The following is a 21,122-nucleotide window of genomic DNA, read 5'->3' as shown; positions in this document are numbered from 1 at the left end:
AGACATAAATATAAGGCCAGATACTATAAAACTCTTAGAGTAAGACATAGGCAGAACACCCTCTGACATAAATCACAGCAAGATCTTTTTTGATCCACCTCTGAGAGTAATGAAAATAAAAACAAAAATAAACACATGGGACCTAATGGAACTTAAAAGCTTTTGCACAGCAAAGGAAACCATCAACAAAACGAAAAGGAAACCCACAGAATGGGAGAAAATATTTGCAAACAAAGCGACCCATTAGGGATTAATCTTCAAAATATACAAACAGCTCATGAAGCTCAATATCAAAAAAACAGACAACCCAATCAAAACATGGGTGGAAGATCTAAATAGACAAAAAAGACATACAGATGGCCAAAAAGCACATGAAAAGATGCTCAACATCACTAATCATTAGAGAAATGCAAATCAAAACTACAATGAGGTATCACCTCACACCAGTTAGAATGGCCATTATCAAAACTCTACAAACAATAAATGCTGGAGAGCGTGCGGAGAAAAGGGAACCCTCCTACACTGTTGGTGAGAATGCAAACTGGTACAACCACTATGGAGGTTCCTTAAAACACTAAAAATAGAGCTACCATATTATGCAGCAATCCCACTCCTGGGCATATATCCAGAGAAAACCATAATTTGAAAGGATACATGCACCCCAATGTTCATTGCAGCACTACTTACAATAACCAGGACATGGAATCAACCTAAATGTCCATTGACAGAGAAATGGATAAAGAAGATGTGGTACCTATATACGATGGAATATTACTCAGCCAGAAAAAAAGAATGAAATAATATCATTTGCAGCAACATGGATGGACTTAGAGATTGTCATACTGAGTTAAGTAAGTCAGACAGGGAAAGACAAATATCATATGATATCACTTATATGTGGAATCTAAAAAAAGAACCTATTTACAAAACAGAAATTGAGTCACAGATGTAGAAAACAAACTTATGGTTACCAAGGAGGAAAGGGTGGGGAGGGACAAATTGGGAGATTGGGACTGACATATACACACTACTATATATAAAATAGGTAACAAATAAGAACCTACTGTATAGCACCGGAAACTCTCTATTCAATACTCTGTAATGACCTATATAGGAACAGAATCTACAAAAGAGTGGATAGGTGTATATGTATAACTGACTCACTTTGCTGTACAGCAGAAACTAACACAACATTGTAAATCAACTATACTCCTATAAAAAATTAATTTAAAAAATAAAAAACAAATTTTACAAATTTAAATAAATAAATAAGCTACAAGTATATATTGTACAGCACAGAGAATATAACCAATATTTTATAATAACTTTAACTGGGGTATAATCCATAAAATTTTGTATCACTGTGTTGTACACCTGAAATTATATTTTAAAGCAACTATACCTCAATTTTAAAATAAATAAATAAAATTTAATAAATAAATAAATATATAAATAAAGTCTATTTTGTCTGCTATAAGTATTGCTACCCCAGCTTTCTTTTCATTTCCATCTACATGTAATACCTTTTTCCATCCCCTCAGTTTGTTTGTGTGGGTCTTTAGATCTGAAGTGAGTCTCTTATAGGCAGTATATATGAATATGTGTGTGTGTGTGTGTGTGTATATATATATACATATATATACACACACATATGTGTGTGTGTGTGTATGTATATGGATCTTTTTTTTTTTTTTTTTGCCCATTCATCCACTCTATGTTTTTCCATTGGAGCATTTAGTCCATTTAAAGTAATTATTGATAAGTATATAATTGTTGCAATTTTGTTAATTGTAATCAGGTTATTTTTGTAGTTCTTTTTTGTTCCTTTCTTCTTTTGCTCTCTTCCCTTGTGATTTGATAACTATATTTAGTGTTATGTTTGGATTCCTTTCTCTTTTTAGTGTTGTGGTTACCATGGGGCTTATATATAGCTATATATATATTTTTTTTAACTTTATGTTGATGATCTCTTAAGTTCAAATGCATTCTAACATTTCTGCAATTTTACTCCCACCCCCACATTTAATGTTTTTGATATCATATTTTACATTTTTTATTTTGTGTATCCCTTAATTACTTATTGTGGATATAGATGATTTTACTACTTTTGTCTTTTAACTTTCTGACTAGTTATACAAGTAGCTGATCTACTATTTTTACTGTATATTTGCCTTTACCGATGAGATTTTTCCTTTGGTAAATTTTATATTTCTAGTTATGGTCTTTTGTTTTCTGCTTCAAGAAGTCCCTTTAACGTCTCTTGTAAAACCAGTTTAGTGGTGCTGAACTTTTGCTTGTGTGTAAAACTCTTGATCTCTCCTTCAAATCTGAATGATAGCATGGCAAGGTAGAGTATTCTTGGTTGTAGGGTTTTTCTTTTTATCACTTTAAATATATTGTGTCATTCCCTTCTGGCCTACAGAGTTTCTGCTGAAAAGTGAGCTGTAGTCTTATCAGAGCTCCCTTGTATGTAACTAGTTGCTTTTCCCTTGCTACTTTTCAGATTCTCTCTTTATCTTTAATTTTGGCCATTTTAATTACAATGTGTCTTTGTGTGGTCCTCTTTGGATTGATAGTGTTTGAGACTCTGTGCTTCCTGGACCTGGATGTCTATTTCATTTCCTAAGTTAAGAAAGTTTTCAGGTATTATGTCATCAAATAAGTTTTCTGCTCCTTTCTCTCTCTTCTCCTATGAGACCCCTATAATGCAAATGATAGTATGCTTGATGTTGTCCCAGAGGTCTCTTAAACTGTCCTCATTTTTTAAAATTCTTTTTTCTTTAAATTCAGCTTGGATGATTTCCACTAGTCTGTGTTTCAGTTCACTGATCTGTTCCTCTGTATCATCTAAACTATTGTTGATCCCACCAGAGCTCTTCTTTGTATTTTCTCTTTGTTAAACATCCATTCTTCTTCCAAGTTCATTAAGCATCTTTATGATCATATCCTTGAAATCTTTATCAAGTAGATTGCTTATCTCCACTTCATTTAGTTTTCCTCTTAAGGTTTATATTATTCCTTCATTTGAAACGTATTCTTCTGTCACCTCATTTTGCCTACTTCTTTGTTTTAATTTCTAAGTATTAAGTAGGTCATTTACATTTCCCAATCTTAGAGAAGTGGCCTTATGTAGAAAACATCCTATGGGGCCCAGGAGCACAATTTGCTCTGGTGACCAGAGCTATATGTTTTAGGGGTGCACCCCATGTGGGCTGTGTGGGCTCTTCTGTTATGGCAGGGCCAGCTACTTGGGCATACTGGTAGATGGGGCTGACCCACAGCCCAGTTTGCTGCCAGGCACTGCCTCATGCTGAGGCTGTCAGCTGCTGGTGGGCTGGGCCAAGTCCCAGGATGGCTGACTCGTGGAGCTCTGCAGCAGTTAAGCCTCCAGCACTAGTAGGCTAGAGGGAGAACTCCCAAATGGTACTTGTAGCACCCGTGTCCTCGTGGTAGAATGAGCTCCCTAAAATGGCTCCCACTAGCATCTGTATTCCTATGGGGAGTCCCAGTTGCCTCTTCCCTCTCCATGAGGCTCTCCAAGACCAGCAAGTGGGTCTGACCCTGACTCCTTGCAAATTACTGCCTCTGTGCTGGGACTTGGAGCATGTGAGATTTTGCATGCCTTTTAAGATTAGATTCTATTTCCTACTGCCTTCTGGCTTTCACATATGCAAGCCCCACTGGCCTTCAAGGCCTGACCTTCTGGGGACTTGTCTTACCATTACAGGACCCCTATGCTGGGGAGCCTGATGTGTGCTCCTTGCTCCTTGGGGAGAACTGCTGCAATTGTGATTATCCTCTTGTTTGTGGGTCACCTACCTGGCGTGTGGGTCTTGACTATACCACATCTCTGCCCCTCCTACTCATCATGTGGTTCCTTCTTTATATCTTTAGCTATGGAAAATCTTTTCTGCTAGTCTTCAATTTGTTCTCATCAATAGTTGCTCTGTAAGTAGTTGCAATTTTGGTGTGGGAGATGTGTCTTCCTGCTCCACCATCTCGGCCACTCCCCAGTACAGGAAAACTTGGTTCCCTCTGAGACCATAGTCTTGTTGACCATGTCTGACAAAGAGTTCAGCTTCTCTTTTCCCCTGAACTTCATGCAAACATAAATGGGAAGTGGAGATGTTTATGTAACAGCTTGATTTCTGTCATAAATCATAAGCATGAGCAGCAGCCTCTGGACTGGCAATTTTTAAGTTCATTATGTTCTGAGTCAAGAATGACATCAGCACGATCCCAGTTTTGATATATAAGGTGATGACAACCCTGACTGATGCCCACTTTTAGCTTCCCATTTTTGAAAGCCTAAATATGTCCTTTCTCCTTCCAGATACAGTAAATTCACATTGGCTTAGGAGATACCTTACCAAGTAAGATGTCAAACTTTATCTAAAGGATTTCTCTTTAGGACAGTGGATGTTACCATTGGCTCAGCTGGCTGCTCTGACCATGCAGAATTCTTCAGTGTTACTGAGGCTAAGATCACCTTCTCAGTAGTTGTGGCTTTTGTTCTAGGGAAGCTTAAAAATAGACAGAAACCAATCTGGTTTCCATTCACTAGAGAGGCTCTGTCACATTCTTAGAGCCAAGGGATCTGAAAGGAAAGTTAATAAAGTCCCTAGTCCTCTCTCAAATGTGCACATTTTTTGATCAAGACTGCAGTTGCTTAGCTGCATAATGGCCACCATCCTGTGGCCATTCTTTCCTCCCTGTACACATATGCCACCCTTCTATCAAGAAGCAGAGCCCATTTCTGGGTGCAGAGATAAATGGGAAATGTTTCCCCCGGCATTAGCTCATAGGCAAAGCTTTCCTTGAGTCCTCCAGACTGATGTGAGCTTCCTCCTTTTGGCACCCATGGCACTTTATACATTTCTCCATGACAGCACTTACCTTATTATGTGAAACTGTTCTATACCAATCAGATTTTGAGGCCCTTGAGAGTTTCAAGTACAAAGTCTATCAGGTAGTGGGCAGCATATCACAGTGAATAACCCCAAGACATTCATTACCAGGTTCAAATCCTGACTCTACCACTTAGTTAGATGTATGACTTTGGGCAGTTTCTTAAATTCTCTGATAGTTTCTTTACCTGAAAAAGGGGGTAAAGATGTCTATCTCATAGTGTTGTGTGAGCATTAAAATGAGATAACGTGTGTAAATCACTCAGCACAGGGCCTGACAGAACAAAGCTTTCAATAATTGGTAGTTATTATTATTATTAGGCACTCAGCAAATGTTATAGAACAAGTGAAAATACTTCTAAATTCTCACCTGCTCTACTAAGGTAGCTCCTTCTCTTATTCCTCTTCTGTAATCACCTTCGATCAATAGCTCTGTACCTTAGCTGCACAGTATAATTACCAGGAGAGCTTTAAAGTATCTGATGCCCAGGCTGGCTTCCAAGTCAATGAAATCAGAATATCTGGGGGTGGGACCAATGCATCAGGAGCTTATATAGTCTCCAGGTGATTCTAACATGGGGTCAAGGTTGAGAACCATTCCTCTAAACAGGGGCGCTTCTTAAGGACCAGTCTTTTGTCCTCTGCTCTTCCTGCTCTGCATGTTCTCCCTGTAGGATCCCTTCTCCACTCACTGCTTCACAGCTGTCCCCTAGGTTGGTGTCTCTCAGGACTCTCCTTCCTATATTCTCTCCCTAGCTCCAAACATGCATTTCCTTATGCTGCTTGGCCCTTTCATCTGGATATCTCACAAAGCTCTCAATCAACAAATCCAAAACAGAAGTCTCTTTCATGCCACCCCTCCATCCACCCTCTTCCTGGGTGTCCCATCTCAGTTAAGGACAGGAGTAGCTTCCCAAATGCTCAAGCTGAAAATCACAAAATCATATTTTCTCCTTACTTACTCTCCCTCCAGCCCCACAAAATCAGTCATGCAAACTTCTCAGTTTCATCTTCACATTGACTGCATTATCCCAACTTTATGCTCAAATTACCTCTGCCCTAAATCAAACCCCAAATGTCTCTTGCTCAGACTATTGCAGGGATCTCCCAACTAGTCTGTCTGTCCTCTCATAAATCTTTCCATACTTCCTGCAAGATATCCCTAAAACACATCTCTGCTCAAGTCACTTCTCTGCTTTAACATATCATGGCTTCCCATTGTCCTCAGTCCAACTCCTTGCCTGGGCTCAGAGCTTTCTGAGATTTGAAACCAGCTGTCTTTCCTATCTCCCACCTAACCCCATCTGCAGCTTGCTCTCCAGTCATGGTTTACTTCTCATTACCACGATAATACACCCTCATGCTCTGCCTTTTGACCTTTGTTCAAGCTTAAGTTTCCATTTAAGCCTCTCTCTCTCTCTCTCTCTCTCTCTCTCTCTCTCTCTCTCTCTATCTCTCTTTCTCCTCTTTCCTCATTCTCAAGTTTCATCCTTCTTCAGAATTAATGCATCACTCATACCTCCAAAAAGAGTTCTATCTTCCTGGGTCAGCCATAAAGGCTCAGCTAGTTTATCTATTCCTGGGTCTCCTCCAATGATAGCCTTGAAGTGGAAAATTCCAAGGAATACTCCATGATCCTCACTCCTTCATTCTATCCTCAACTGCCCAGACTAAGGTAATTGAGCCCTTTGAGGGTCCATTGCCCCAAACTTAAAGGATGGCAACTGGTAGCCCCTCTCCCTTGTTAGCTTCCATGATTGAATATAGGGTTTCCAAGCCACTGGATTACTATTTTGATGCTGAGAGATTTATTACCTGTTATGCATGAGATTAAGAACACAGATTCCGGAGCTAGGGTGCTTCTTAGGTTTGACTCCTGGCTCTGCCACTTATCTCCAGTAAGACCTTAAACAAGTTATTTAACTTCTTTGCTTCAGCTTTTTCATTTGTAAAATGGAAATAATAATAGTACTGACTTACAGAGTTGTCATGAGAATTAAATGACAATATTATAAGATCCTTAGAAAATTATCTGGCACATGGTAAGCATTGTGTAAGGGCTTGTTAAATAAATAGGGAATCTTAGTATGTGTTAACCAGCCATTTAATAGAATGTAAACCCCCTCAGGGCAAAAATAACTTCTATTTGTCTGGAACAGAGTAAGCGTTCAAAAAATATGTGAGTGCTGATAGCTGCTAGAAAGTGGAAATTGGTATATTACTGAAGGACTGTTGGATAATATGTATCAAAATTTTTAATATGACTGCTTTTTGATCCAGTAATTCCACCTCTCAGAATATTTTCTATAGATATAACTAAAAAATGTGAAAAGATGCATGTATGAAGATATTCGCTGTATATGGTACAAAGAATATGGAAACAACCTTAATGTCCTTAATGTCAGTTACATAAGCCATGGAATATCATGTATCTATTAAAAGATGATGGTGTGTATCTATATTTTGAGGACATGGAAAGATGTGTAAGGTATATTATTAGGTTTCATGTCCATCAACAGAAGAATGGATAAAGAAGATGTGGTACATATATACAATGGAATATTACTCAGCCATTAAAAAGAATGACATAATGCCATTTGCAGCAACATGGATGGACCTAGAGATTGTCATACTGAGTGAAGTCAGACAGAGAAAGAGAAATATTGTATGATATCCCTTATATGCGTAATCTAAAAAGAAATGATACAAATGCACTTATTTACAAAACAGAAACAGACTCACAGACTTAGAAAATGAACTTATGGTTACCAGGGGGGAAGGATGAGGGGAAGGGATAGTTAGGGAATATGGGATTGACATGTACACACTGCTATATTTAAAACGGATAACCAACAAGGACTTACTGTATAGAACAGGGAACTCAGCTCAATGTTACATGGCAGCCTGGATGGGAGGGGAGTTTGGGGTGGGAATAGATACACATTTATGTATGGCTGAGTCCCTTTGCTGTGCACCTGAAATTATCACAACATTGTTAATTGGCTATACTATAATATAAAAAAGTTTTAAAAAAATTAAAAATAAATAAAATTTTTAAAAATTTGAAAAAGATATTATTAGCTTCCAAAGGCAGGCTACACAACAAATATAGTATAATCTCATTTTTTACACGTACATGTATATGTGTTTACACATGAATAGAAACATCAGGAAGAATACACATCAAATATTAAAAGTTATCACACCTGGGCAATGAGCTTATAAGAAGTTTGCACCTTTTTTATTTTTAAATAATAAAATGGTACATTTTTAACTAATATGTTTGTATTGAAGTAATACTGAAGTGTATGCAGAGAAAAAGGTTCCCTCAACTTACCAATCACTCACATAAAGTAACACTCCCTAGATGCAGCTAAACAGCTTGATATGGTCTTCCTGAACTTTTTCTTCCTGACCTTTACCTGTGTGCATCCATATAAACTCAGGTATTAGATGAGATTTTTCTAAGCTTTAGGGTTTAAATAAAACTGGCATCAATGCCTATATCCACATTCTGCAGGAAGTCCAATGCCCTCCCCAAGAGTTCTATGAATCCCCAAAGGCATATGTTCTGCTAACCTCCGCTGACTTTCAACCCCTGCTCCTACCAAATTCTCTGTCTCGTTTATGAATTCCCTTCCTCACCTCTTCCTTCCTCCCCTCACCAATCCTAATGTGCAACAGAGTTCCTTTCTCCTGACTTTGCCCAAAACCATGCCCCAATACCTTAATTTTCCTTAACAATGGCAGTTTTTACAAAAATGTACTATTTGAATAAGTAATTCATTTTCCTCCATTTCATTTATTCACTCACTCATTCAACAAACATTTATTTTGATTACAAACACACACACACACACACACACACACACACACACACACACACACCCCAAGCCATATGTCTAGAAGAATTTACTGAGGGTTTGGTCACAATAGGTAAGGATTTATTTCAAAGAAAAACAACTTGCAGTTTAATATCAAAAATCCCCATTCTTGAAAATCTTATGCCTCCTTCCCCCAAGCAATGGGAATTTCTTCTCACCATCTTCCTCAGCAGATTCAACACTCCAGCCAGTTCTCTTAAACTTTCTATACCTCCCAAGACCCTCCTCATATTTACTTTTGCATATTTGAAAACATAACTCTGCTTAATGAAATGTCATGTTCTCTGGGTCTCATCCTTATGGTGAAATACTGGGGACCCCAGAACACATTGTACAGCAAAACATCCAGATGTTCCCCCAGATGGTGTCCCAAGGTGGAAGGGCACTGCATTCCAGAGCACTGATCCATGTGGGCAAAGTCTTCATCTCATACTCCAGAGGTTCTAGAAATGATTCTAGATAAGGATGAATTTCTAACTCTCTCTCTAGAGGCATCCATCCTGTTTCACTCCTTTTAGAGAGGCTTCTTCCTACCACTGACATTACATGTTACTTCTGCTGCACAGAAGCCTTGGTTCAGTCGACTCACGTAAGGGGCCCCATATTTAGCTTCAGATCACAGTGTGGTTGGCAGGTGTGATTCTACCTTCAAGGGCATCATCTGTCCCACTTTCATCCTCAGATTTATTGTTCACCCCATCTTCCTTCTTTCCTAACAGTTTAGAAAATCTCCTTAGGAATATCTCCCAAAAGTCAGAAGGAAGTTACGGAACTCCTTTGACATCAAACTTACAACTTGGAGTTGGGTGCAGGTAACCTGTCAGAGAACCAGGCATGCAGAGTATGAAGTCCAGAAATTTCCCTGCATAAAATCAAGCAAAGGAGGCCCCTGGAAGCTGGTCGCAAAAATTCAGCATCTATAGACACAGGATTTCATTAAAAGTTGAAGTCTACTGGGAAGACATGCTTGGACTGATCAAAAATCTCTATCCACCTCTACCTGCCAAGGCACAAGTCTGAGGAGACTGGCTGATGCATTGCAGAAAGAAACTAGAACCACAGTGGACTCCCCAGTAGAATCTGTGTGCTACAGACACAGGGGAAGTTCTAAGAAAAGGCAGTGCCCAGTCTGGAGAAGACTGTTGCAATGTGTGGTTAGACACTCTGCAGATGTCATTACAATTCCTGCAGAGCAGAGGAGTGGAGTTGACAGTAAGTCTCCAAGTCCCCACTTAAAAGCCAGCGGCTGCCTCAAAGCTTCAAATGCCTCTGTCCCCGTGGCTGACTGCCTAACAATGTTCAAACAGGCGGTTGGAAATGCAGAGGGAAGCACGGACCCAGATGTTAACATTTTGACGATGTACCAACAGAAAGGAGAAAAGATGTCTTCGTATATGTGTGCTGGGAACAGCATGGGAGTGCTGAGCTTGCTGCAGAGAGAGGCTCACCCCAGGCTGCATCGAGGTGGGGTGACCAGGCCACTGGAGTTCTGCCCCTGACATTCAAGCATCATGGAAGCGGGATAGATCCCTAGCTCTGTCAGAAGGCTCCTAGCACAGACCTACCCAGAGTCAGCAATCCTGACCACTATTTGGCCACCATTAGAAACGGCTACAAACATGTTAGTTATGATCAAGAGGTAAATTACCACCTGGAGCTTAGCAAACAGAATGTGGCAGATCCAGGAGAGGGCAAAGAATGTTAGCAATCCCGGCCTTGGGGACACAAGGTCTCCGAACTGTTCCTGAACTGGCTGCAGGCACCCTTAGTTATGGAATAGATGCAGTGACAGGAGAGTTTCAAAGGTTCAGGCAGTGGAACAGGGAAGTCAGTAAGCAACAAGCTTCAAGCATGAATCCAAGACTTGTTGGCCCTATGTCCTTTCAACCACAGTAGACCCACCTGTATGATGCTTCAGGATAATTTTTACTCTGTTTTGGGAGGTGTTAAAGGTATTGATACTTCTTAGCATGTCAACAGGTGACCTCACTTCCAACTATAAAGCACTGTAAGGTGGTTAATGAGTAAAATCTATACTCTTACAACACCTGTGCCTGAACCATTCAAATCAACCAATGGGAATTGGGATCTAAGTAGTGCTGGTGCATGCGTTGGACAGGCATGGGCGTCACCACTCAATTATATAATCACACTATAGAAGCTGCATTTATTGACATCTTCCTACAGTGCTGGTGTTTTACACAGATAATCTTCACAGAATCCATTGTTCCAAATGAGGAACCTAAAACTCAGAGAGATTAATTAATTTTCCCCAAGTTGCACGGCAAATATGTTAAGGAACTGAGGCTCCAAAAGACATGCTCTTAACCACTCTCCACAGTGCCCCAGAGAGAGAACAGAAGGATCTGGCATTTATTGGGTTACTACTATGTGGCAAGAGCTCTTCTATGGGCTGGAGAGGCAGAATTGAAAAGAAATGCTCTCTGCTCTTGAAGAAGCATAAGGTCTTTTGGAGAGAGTTACACAATGCAAATTATAAAGCAGTAATATGAGGTCAGTGGTTTCTGATTGCTACTCTGGGAACCCTTCCAGGCCTGGTTGTGTGCTCACCTCCAGGCCCATGGCACCCTCTGCTTACGCTCCAAATCACGGCCTGTTCCTGCCTCTGTCTCCCCTACTGAGCACATGAGAGATGGTGCCATGGCTTGGTCAGCACCGTGTCCCTGCTTGCAGCACCAAGCCTCACAAATGCAAATGCACCTCAAGTGGAAGATTCATTTATTAAAATGAAAATTAAATACTGAATATCTGTGTTAACTGGAGTGTAAAAACTGATAGGAATTCCCTGGCGGTCCAGTGGTTAGGACTCAGTGCTTTCACTGCTGGGGATCCTGCAAGCTGTGCAGCGTGGCCAAAAAAAAAAAAAAAAAAGAACTGAGATATTCACACCCTGGAGAAACAGTGCAAAACAAGGACATGGAGAAGGAGGGTGGAAGAGACAGGCCTGGCAGTGCGCAGACCTAGAGCTCCCCCCTCACAGGAAACCGGTAAACCATGGTGGAAAGAACACAAGGCAAGAGCCACAGGGCTGGGGTTCTGGTTCCATGGGCCTCTAGCAAGATGTGTGGACAGTTGAACAACCTCCAGAACCCCACTTCCACTGTCTCTAAAATGGGACTATCACGCCCGCTCAGCCTACCTCATGAAGCTGTTGTGGGGATCACATAGTCAATGAAAAGACAGACCATTAAGAAGCTCTTTCTAAACTATCAAGAGCTATTCGGGGGACTTCCCTGGCAGTCCAGTGGTTAACACTCTGTGCTTCCAATGTAGGGGGCGAGGGTTCAATCCCTGGTTGGGGAACTAAGATCCCGCATGCCGCGTGGTGTGGCCAAAAAAGAAAAAACAAAAACAAAAAACAGAGCTATTCAGGAGTCAGGGGCTACAATGGTTCCCATGTTTCCCATTGGGTGGGCATGCCGGTCACTAGAGGCCAGCAGGGGAAGTGGCATCTCGGGACCTCCTACCAATCTCCTTCAGTAACACCCAGCTGTGCTGACTCCAAGGACACCTCATAGTGCCCTTCCTCCCAGGGTCCTGGACCCCATGGATAAATCAGCAGACTAGAAGCATCTCTTCCCCAAAGAGCAAGACCTGTGCAGGTCCTTACCTGGCCTGGACAATTTAAGCTGAGCTGCACGGGACCCCTCCTTTCCATCAGAAACCCATTCCTGTACCCCTTGACTGAGGCCATGCAACACAGTGTAAATATCACTCACTTTGCAGGCAGTAAACCTGGGTTCTGGTCTCATCTCTGCCTCACAAAAGCTGTGCTTCCTGGGGCAGGGCACCTCACCTCTTGGAACCCTGTTTACACACCTTGTAAATACAGGATACCAAGATCAGGCTTTCTCAGTCTTGGCACCACTGACACTTTAGGTCAGATGATTCTGTGATGTGGTGGTTGTCCTGTAACTTGCAAGACACTCAGTGGCATCCCTGGCCTCTACCCACTAGAGGCTAGCAGCCCCACCATTCCTGTGATGACAACCAAAAATGTTTGTAGACATTACCAAAACCACCACCAGTGGAAGACCACTGACCCAATGGTTTCTAAAGCCCTCCAACCTGCTTCAACTTCTCTAGCATAGGCTTTTCATGCATTAGACAAAATCCCCTCACATCAATTGTCACCTCCTCTTCAACAACCACAGCCAAAACAAAGGCATTCATGTCTATCTTACCTGGGATTTTAACAATTATCTGCATTCTTGTATTTCATTTAAATGGTGGTCAGAGATGGAAATCTTAGCAGAAATGCCCAAAGGAAAGGAAGACTTCTGGAATGACCCTGGAGTCAAGCAGATCTTGAATCCTAGCTCTACAGTTTCAGTTTCCTGTCTGTAAGGTAGGATAATACAATCGCATTGGGGGGTTGGCTTGGTGATTAAGTGAGGTAGGTATTGGATGGGTCTGTTGCTGTGTCTCCCCACAGCAGGCTCTCAGTGTGTGGTCACTCCTTCCTGGCTCTCTAAATGTGTCACCAGTGAGGAACTCCCTGAAGGGAAGCCCATCTGGCTCTTTGACTGAACTTGTTACAGCCTCCATTTGCACCCCATGGCTTTGCTCCATCTCTCTCTCAGCTGTGCAGGTGTGTGGCCAGAACACTAGCCAGTCTTCCCTCTGGCCTCAGCAGCAGATGTCTGGTCCCTGGGCCAGCTTCCCAAGAGGAGCTGCAACCTTCCAAGCTGCAACTTGGGCAGAGCAATGAAGCCCATCTTCACATCCTATCAAGATATCCAGACTAAGTGGGGAAGGCTACCAGAAAATTCATTACTTGCTGAAGACAGTCCTCTTGTAACCCTGCTTAACCTCCCTTTCTGCTCACCCTCCCCAAACCTTGAAGTTCGGTAACTTAGTGGGAAGGAAATCAAACCAACAGGAAACAGAGCTGCCTGTCTGTTTGCAATAAATACAGCGAGATCTCACTTTAAGAACAAATCCAGGAGCACAGGCTATGAGTCATACCTACTGATGAAGCTGCCTCCCTCCCCTACTGCAGTGGCAATGCCTTCCCTGAGACCAGGAGAGGGATGCAGAGAAAGCACAGAGTTCTGCACTGCATGTATTGTACGATGTCAGCCTGTCTGCCCTGCCTTCTCCAGGTCAGAAAACATCAGAGCAGATAAAGTGCTTCTGGAGGCCTTAGAAAGTTATTTAACTGCTCTATGCCTTAATTCCTCATTTATAAAGTGGTGGTAATAATAGTACCCTATGTTATAAGGATTACATGAGTTAATAGGGACAGTAGCTGGAACATAGTAAGTGCTTATATTAGTGTGCACAGCTGCTGCTGCTGCTGTTGTTGTTGTTCTCAGTCTCTGTTCCTAGTGATTTTGGGCCCCCAGAGACAGATGAGACCCAACACAGCACCACCATCCATCCAAGTTTCCATGATTGCAATCACAATCAGATTCAGTGTTTATTGAGAACTTACTATGAATATTTTTTAAAATCTTTACACCCATTCAGTGTGGCTGGGATTATTATTATCCCCATGTAACTGACAAAACAAAACAAAAACATAAAAACAAAAAACCGAGGCTTAGGAAGATTTAGAAAGTTATCCAAGGGCAGGAATAACCAAAGGTGACTCCAGACATCACATTCAATTTGGCTTAGATGTGTTTCATTCCAGAGCCTGAATATCACTAGGTGGCATGACCCATATTTCCCAGAACTCTGGAATTATCTGAAACGTAAGGCAAATATTCTTACCACAAGTTCACATTTAAGAAGTATAGCAGAAACTTTCTCAATATTTACAGATCTATGGTTGCAAATAATAGAAACTGATATTGTCTACTGTAAGAAAAAAGGGATTACACTGAAGGAGATGAGGGGCTCTCAGAACCAACTGGAAGGCTGGGACCCAGGCCTGGACACTGCTAGGGCATAGACAGCTCCTATAAGCAAGAAGTATAGGAAGGTCCTGCTGCAGGAGTGGCCAGATCCAGGTGCCAACTGGAGTGGGCAACACCAGACATTGGCAGTCTTTTCCTATTTGCTCAAGATTCAAATTCCAGGAAAGGAGCATCTGAATGGCCTGGTTTGGGTCACATGTCCCTGTGTTTACAGAAGGACAGGACCCCATCAGACTAATATCCCCAGGGAAGAGGTAATTGCCCAAAAAGATATTGGGGTGCTGTTAGGAATAAAAAATGGATGTCAAATGCCAAAAGAACACTCTCCACTACCATGATGCTCCCCAAAGTTTTCACATCGCGGCACTCAAAGAAAAGAATAAGGGACTTCCCTGGTGGTGCAGTGGTTAAGAATCCGCCTGCCAATGCAGGGGACACAGATTCAAGCCTTGGTCCAGAAAGATCCCACGTGCCGCGGAGCACATGCTGGTGTGCCACAATTACTGAGCCTGTGCTCTAGAGACCGCGAGCCACAAGTACTGAGCCCACGCCCCTAGAGCCCATGCTCCACAACAAGAGAAGCCACCGCAATAAGTCCGTGCACTGCCACGAAGAGTAGCCCCCACTTGCCGCAACTAGTGAAAGCCTGCGCGCAGCAACAAAGACCCAACGCAGCCAATAAATAAATAAATTTATTTTTAATAAAAAGAAAGAAAGAAAAGAAAAAGTCCTCTGGTGAGGGCTGAGCCAAGCTATCTTGGGTACAACAAAGCTAATAAGAATCATCATTTGCTAGACTTTGAAGGAAACTTAGAATTATCTAATCCACTCCCCCCCTTTTTTTTTCACAAAGAAGGAAACTAAAGATAGTGAGTTAGCCCAAATCTCACCACAGATTAGTGGCAGAACCAGGACTCTCCCTCCTGAGAGTGGACACAACCATATATAACATATCCAGGGACATCATTAACCTGTCAACTCCATGTATTCCCTGTTCACATACTAAGTCAGGGTCATGGAGATAAAAAATTAAATACTGCTCAGCCAAACTTCTGTATAGGGAAGAAAACTCATTACCCCAACTGCCTTCTGAATAATCTCCTGAGAATATTGATGCCACTACCAGAAAAATGGCTTAGGTGAGAGCAGATTTCCACTGAGAAGGCAGAAAATAATAAATTGTTCTGCCTCCTTTTCAAATGCAAGAGAGCTTGCATTTTGCTAAATTAAAATGGAGTACTCTTCAAAACTTTCAAGATCGTGAAAAGAAGAAAAGACTGAGATACTATCACAGATGGGAGGAGGCTAAGGGCCTATGATAACTAAATGCAATGTGGGATCCTGGATTAGATCTTGGAATAGCAAAAGGGCATTAGTGAAAAACCTGGTGAATTCTGAAGTCTATAATTTTGTATATAGTATTAGGCCAAAAGACGTTAATATTAAGGGAAGTTGGGTGAAGGGTATTTAAGAACTCTCTACAACTTTTCTGACAATCCAAAACGAAAAGTTCACTCAAGGGAGGGGGAGTCCTCAGTCCAAATGATGTATCACCCCTTGGTACCAAGCCCAGCATGAGTGTAGGGGACCCTTGTGTGAAGCACAGTTAAGAGCAAATTTAGCTCAATGTCACTCAGGCCCTCAGCGTTCAGAGATACTGGAGTTGACAAGCAACACTAGCAGAAAGCCAGGAGAGGTCAACTGGCCATCTCTTCCCTGCCATAGTGATTTCTCTCATCCTTGTGAAAAATAGAAAGCAAATAAACATCGAGCTGGGCCAGCTTGTGTGCTAAGCTCCCAGATTTTATAAATTACCCACACACATACACACACACACACACACACACACACTCACACAGAGTGCTTTTTAATATAGGAAAATCTTAAAAATTTTAAAGTAGCTTTAAAAAGGGAGCCAAGGGTTCAGGCAAACAAATGGTGGGGAGGGGAGAAAGATGAGCGCCATGTCTCCTCAGGTCACAGGGGACCAGAAACCAATGTGACTGAACAAACAAACTCATTGGAAACACAGCACGCCCTTGCCAAGCCTCCAGGTCACCATTCCGATGCTCTCTGCCAGGTTGACTCCTGGTAAATAGCAGGAGAGCACAGGCTGGCACCCAGCGTGGTGAGCAGATTGAGTCTCACACAGGGGCCCACCTGGCTGTACATGTGGACTTGGGAAATCATAAAGCCCCACACTCTCGCCAACACCTCCAGCTACATTCTGCAGCCACCTCTTGGCTGAGCTCACTGAAAACACTTTCAGCTAAAAAGCAAAGGCAGCAAATGCTCCATGGAACAGTCTTCATGTCCAGGATACATCTCAGAGTCTGTAGGCTTTGACTCTGTTTTTCTTCAATTTGTATGCGTCCATTTGTTCATCCAGCAATTTTGCACTGCGGTTCTCAGAATTCCTGTAGATTTGATCCTCTTGACCTTGATAACTAGCCTGCCAAGTTATTCCCATCTTAGAGCTGAAGAAGCTGAGGGTCAATGGTGTTAGTGGTTTACTTGTAACTGACAAGTGGCAGAGCTGGAACAAACACAAGTCAAATTTCAGGGCCAATTCTATGTCTCCTACAGCACACTACCAGTGTGAATTGCCTACCAGATGGAAGGTTCTGGGGGAATATAAGGAATTGTTTTTTTTAATAGTCCCTGTTCTCAAGTCAATGAATAAAAAGACGAAAAGTGTCTCCTACAATTCAACTGAATAAACACTTATTAATAATTAAGTCTAAGTCTAAATTAAACTGCAATGCAAGGGTTAATGGATTCTTGAAATATAAGAGGCATTTCGAAGGGACATGGTCATTACTTCATTTTTGTAATTGTTAGAAAATGCAAGTTTAAATATGTATATTAAATGTTTAAATGTAAACACTAGTAGAATATAAATGCATATTAGAACTTCCAATTCATTGGATAGAAAAAAATGAAAAAGAAAATTTCATCAATTTAACAAATATATTGGGTTGGCCGTAAAGGTCATTCAGGTTTTTCAGTAAGATGTTATGGAAAAACCCAAACGAATTTTTTGGCCAACCCAATAAGTAAAGGGGAAAAGAGAAAACAAATAGAAAGTGTTATAGAAAGTATCAATATAAAATTATTAAATGGCAGGAATAAGACCAAACATCTTGAATGCCAAATAAATGTAAAAAGGTTGAATTCTGCTATAGAAAGACAAAGATTCTTAGAATGGGTTTGAAAAACAAAAGTCCAATTACATGTTGTCTTAAAGAAATTAAGCTAAAACAAAATGACACAGCGAAGTTGGAAAATATTAGATGAGCAAATAGATATAAGATAAAAGCAAACAAAAAGAAACAGAGGTAGTACACTTAAAACTAACACAAAATTGTAAATCAACTATACTTCAATAATAAAAAGAAGCAGAGGTAGAAATATTAAGGATTAAAGATAGAATGTTAGGTCAAATTTTTAAACAGTTCAAAGAAGAATATTTAAATGACAAAAGGACACTCCTTGAACAAGTTATGAAAGGCATGAAAAATTATGCACTAAACAATAGCTAAGAGCAAAGCTCTTAGAAATGCAAAGAGAATTCAATGAAAAAAGAAAAGCATAATGAGAGAGTCTAAAACACCTCTCCAATTTTTTTTAATTAAACAGACAAAAAGGAATAAGTACATAAATTATTTTGACAACATAATTATCAATCTTGATTTAATACATATATATAAAGAAACCATGTACACTAAAAGAAACTATATATTCTTTATGCCCATAGAGCTTAAAAAAACTATGAGCATGTACTTGGCAATAACTGTATGCTTTTCTTAAAAAGTTAGTATTTTACAGGTCATGTTCATTGACTACACTGTCATAAATTCAGAAGCAAATAATTAAGAGATAGGCAAGCAAAAAAATTATAGCCACTGAGGGAATCTGTAAATGATCCTTTATTACTTAGGAATTTTTAACAATTATTAGAAATAAAATGACAGAATTATTTAGAACTAAAAAAATTTAGAGCCCTTCTTTTCAAACCCTTTGGGATATGACTAAACTTACACTCAGAGGAAAATTCAGTCTTAAATTATTTTTTATTTAATTATAAGAAAGATTTTGAAATGAATTACACACAAATAATCAATAAGCACATTAAAAAATACATTAGTCTTCAGCGAAATTAAAACCATGATGAAATACCACTACATACATGCTAAAATTGGTAAAGTGAAAAAGATAGACAGTAACCAAGGCTCTCATACATTTCTGGTAGGAATGTAAAACAGCATAACCAGTCTGAAAAACTGATTGGCAGTTTTTGAAAAAGTCAAACATATATCTACCCTGTAATCCAGAAGTTCCACCACTAGGCATTTATCTGAGATTTAATTAATTAATTCCTAAAAAGAGTTTAGAATGGTGCCTGGCACACAGTTACTATTATTTCAAAAGAAAGGAGCCAGTGGCTGAGAGGCCAAATGATTTGGTAAAGTCAAATCTTCTTGTCCTATTAGAATGTCTTGTATTTTAATGATGTACAATTGTATAGCAGATCAAGTAGTGTGATCATCCTTCTCACCAAGGGATTTCTCTTCTGTCTTTTTCTGTGAACAGTAGCAGAAAACATCTGAACAGGGATAATACCCACTAGGTCCCTTGAGTCAAAAAATAATGTGTGAACTGTAAACACCCTGCTGCCCCTTTCCTCTAATCTCCTTTCATGAGAAGCAGAGACCATCTGAGAGCAGAAGATCAATACTAAGGGACATTGGCAAGTCTCCCTGCTCATCTCCGCTCAAAATAACATCTCACCTGTGCCCCTGTTTGCAGATACCCGTCCACTGAGAGCAGCACCATGTGGATGAATAAGCATGCATGGGGACAACCCTGGCCTGCCTCCCAGCACTGCAGACACGGGCACCCAAGGGCCCCTTTCCTCATGTGTAGAGCCGAGGTGCTCATATGCAGCTCTCAGAGTGTGTGGAAATTCAGCTGTGAAACTTCACCTATGCAGCACCAGGAACAGCAGTTTTGGATACTTTTTTTTTTTAATTGAAGTACAGTTGATTTACAATGTTGTGTTAGTTTCTGAAGTGATTCAGTTATATATATATATTCTTTTTCAGACTATTTTCCATTATAATATTACAAGATATTGAATATAGTTCCTTGTGCTTTACAATAGGTTCTTGCTGTTTATCTATTTTATATATAATATTTATATATGTTAATCCCAAACTCCTAATTTGTCCCTCCCCCCTTTTCCCCTTTGTTAACCATAAGTTTGTTTTCTAAGTCTATGAGTCTATTTCTATTTTGTAAATAAGTTCATTTGTATCTTTTTTTAGATTCCACATATAAGTTATATCATATGATATTTGTCTTTCTCTGTCTTACTTCACTTAGTATGATAATCTCTAGGTCCATCCATGTTGCTGCAAATGGCATTATTCCATTCTTTTTATGGCTGAGTAATATTCCATTATATATATATATATATATATATATATATATATATATATATCATATCCTTTTTAACCATTCATCTGTTGATGGACATTTAGGTTGCTTCCATGTCTTGGCTGTCGTGAATAGTACTGCTATGAACATTGGGGTACATGTACCTTTTCAAATTATAGTTTTCTCTTGATATATGCCCAGGAGTGGGATTGCAGGATGATATGGTAACTCTTTTTAGTTTTTTTAAGGAACCTCCATACTGTTCTCCATAGTGGCTGTATCAATTTACATTCACACCAACAGTGTAGGAGGGTTCCTTTTTCTCCAAACCCTCTCCAGCATTTATTATTTGTAGACTTTTTAATGATGGCCATTCTGATCAGAGTGAGGTGATACGTCATTGTAGTTTTGATTTGCATTTCTCTAATAATTAGGAATGTTGAGCATTTTTTCATGTGCCCGTCGGCCATCTGTATGTTGGCTCACTTGAGCCTTGAGATTACCGTAGCCTTGGGCCACAGTTTGATAACAACCTCATGAGAGACCCAAAGTCGGAGGCACCCAGCTAAGCTGAGCCTAAATTCCTGACCAACAGAAATCAGGAGATAATAAATGTTTGTTGTTTTAAGCCACTAAGTTTTGATATAATTTGTTGCTGCAGGGATAGGTAGCTAATACAATGAATGAACAATTCTTTGAGTTAGATAAAAGCAGTATTATCATTATCCCCTGTTTATGGGTGAGGAAGCCAGTGCCTTGCCTAAGGTCAAAGAGCCTGACAGACCTTCTCAAGGGAGTGTAAGAGGAAGCCAAAGATAAGCTTGGCCTCATACAAGTTTTGCCTTGGGCTACCCTGCTAGGCCTGTCCAGCTGAGGGCACCAAGATACCAAGAACATTCCTGAAATACCCCAGAGTGTTACTTTAATGGTCTCCTTGGAGTCTTTGCTGCCAAATAGAGTTTTAAAAGAACTGGTATTTTAACAAGGTCCACCTTGGTAACCTTACC

Source organism: Balaenoptera physalus (assembly GCF_965194825.1).
Source record: "Balaenoptera physalus genome assembly, chromosome: 20".
NCBI classification, from domain to species: Eukaryota; Metazoa; Chordata; class Mammalia; order Artiodactyla; family Balaenopteridae; genus Balaenoptera; species Balaenoptera physalus.
Note: the sequence above shows the minus strand (reverse complement) of the source record.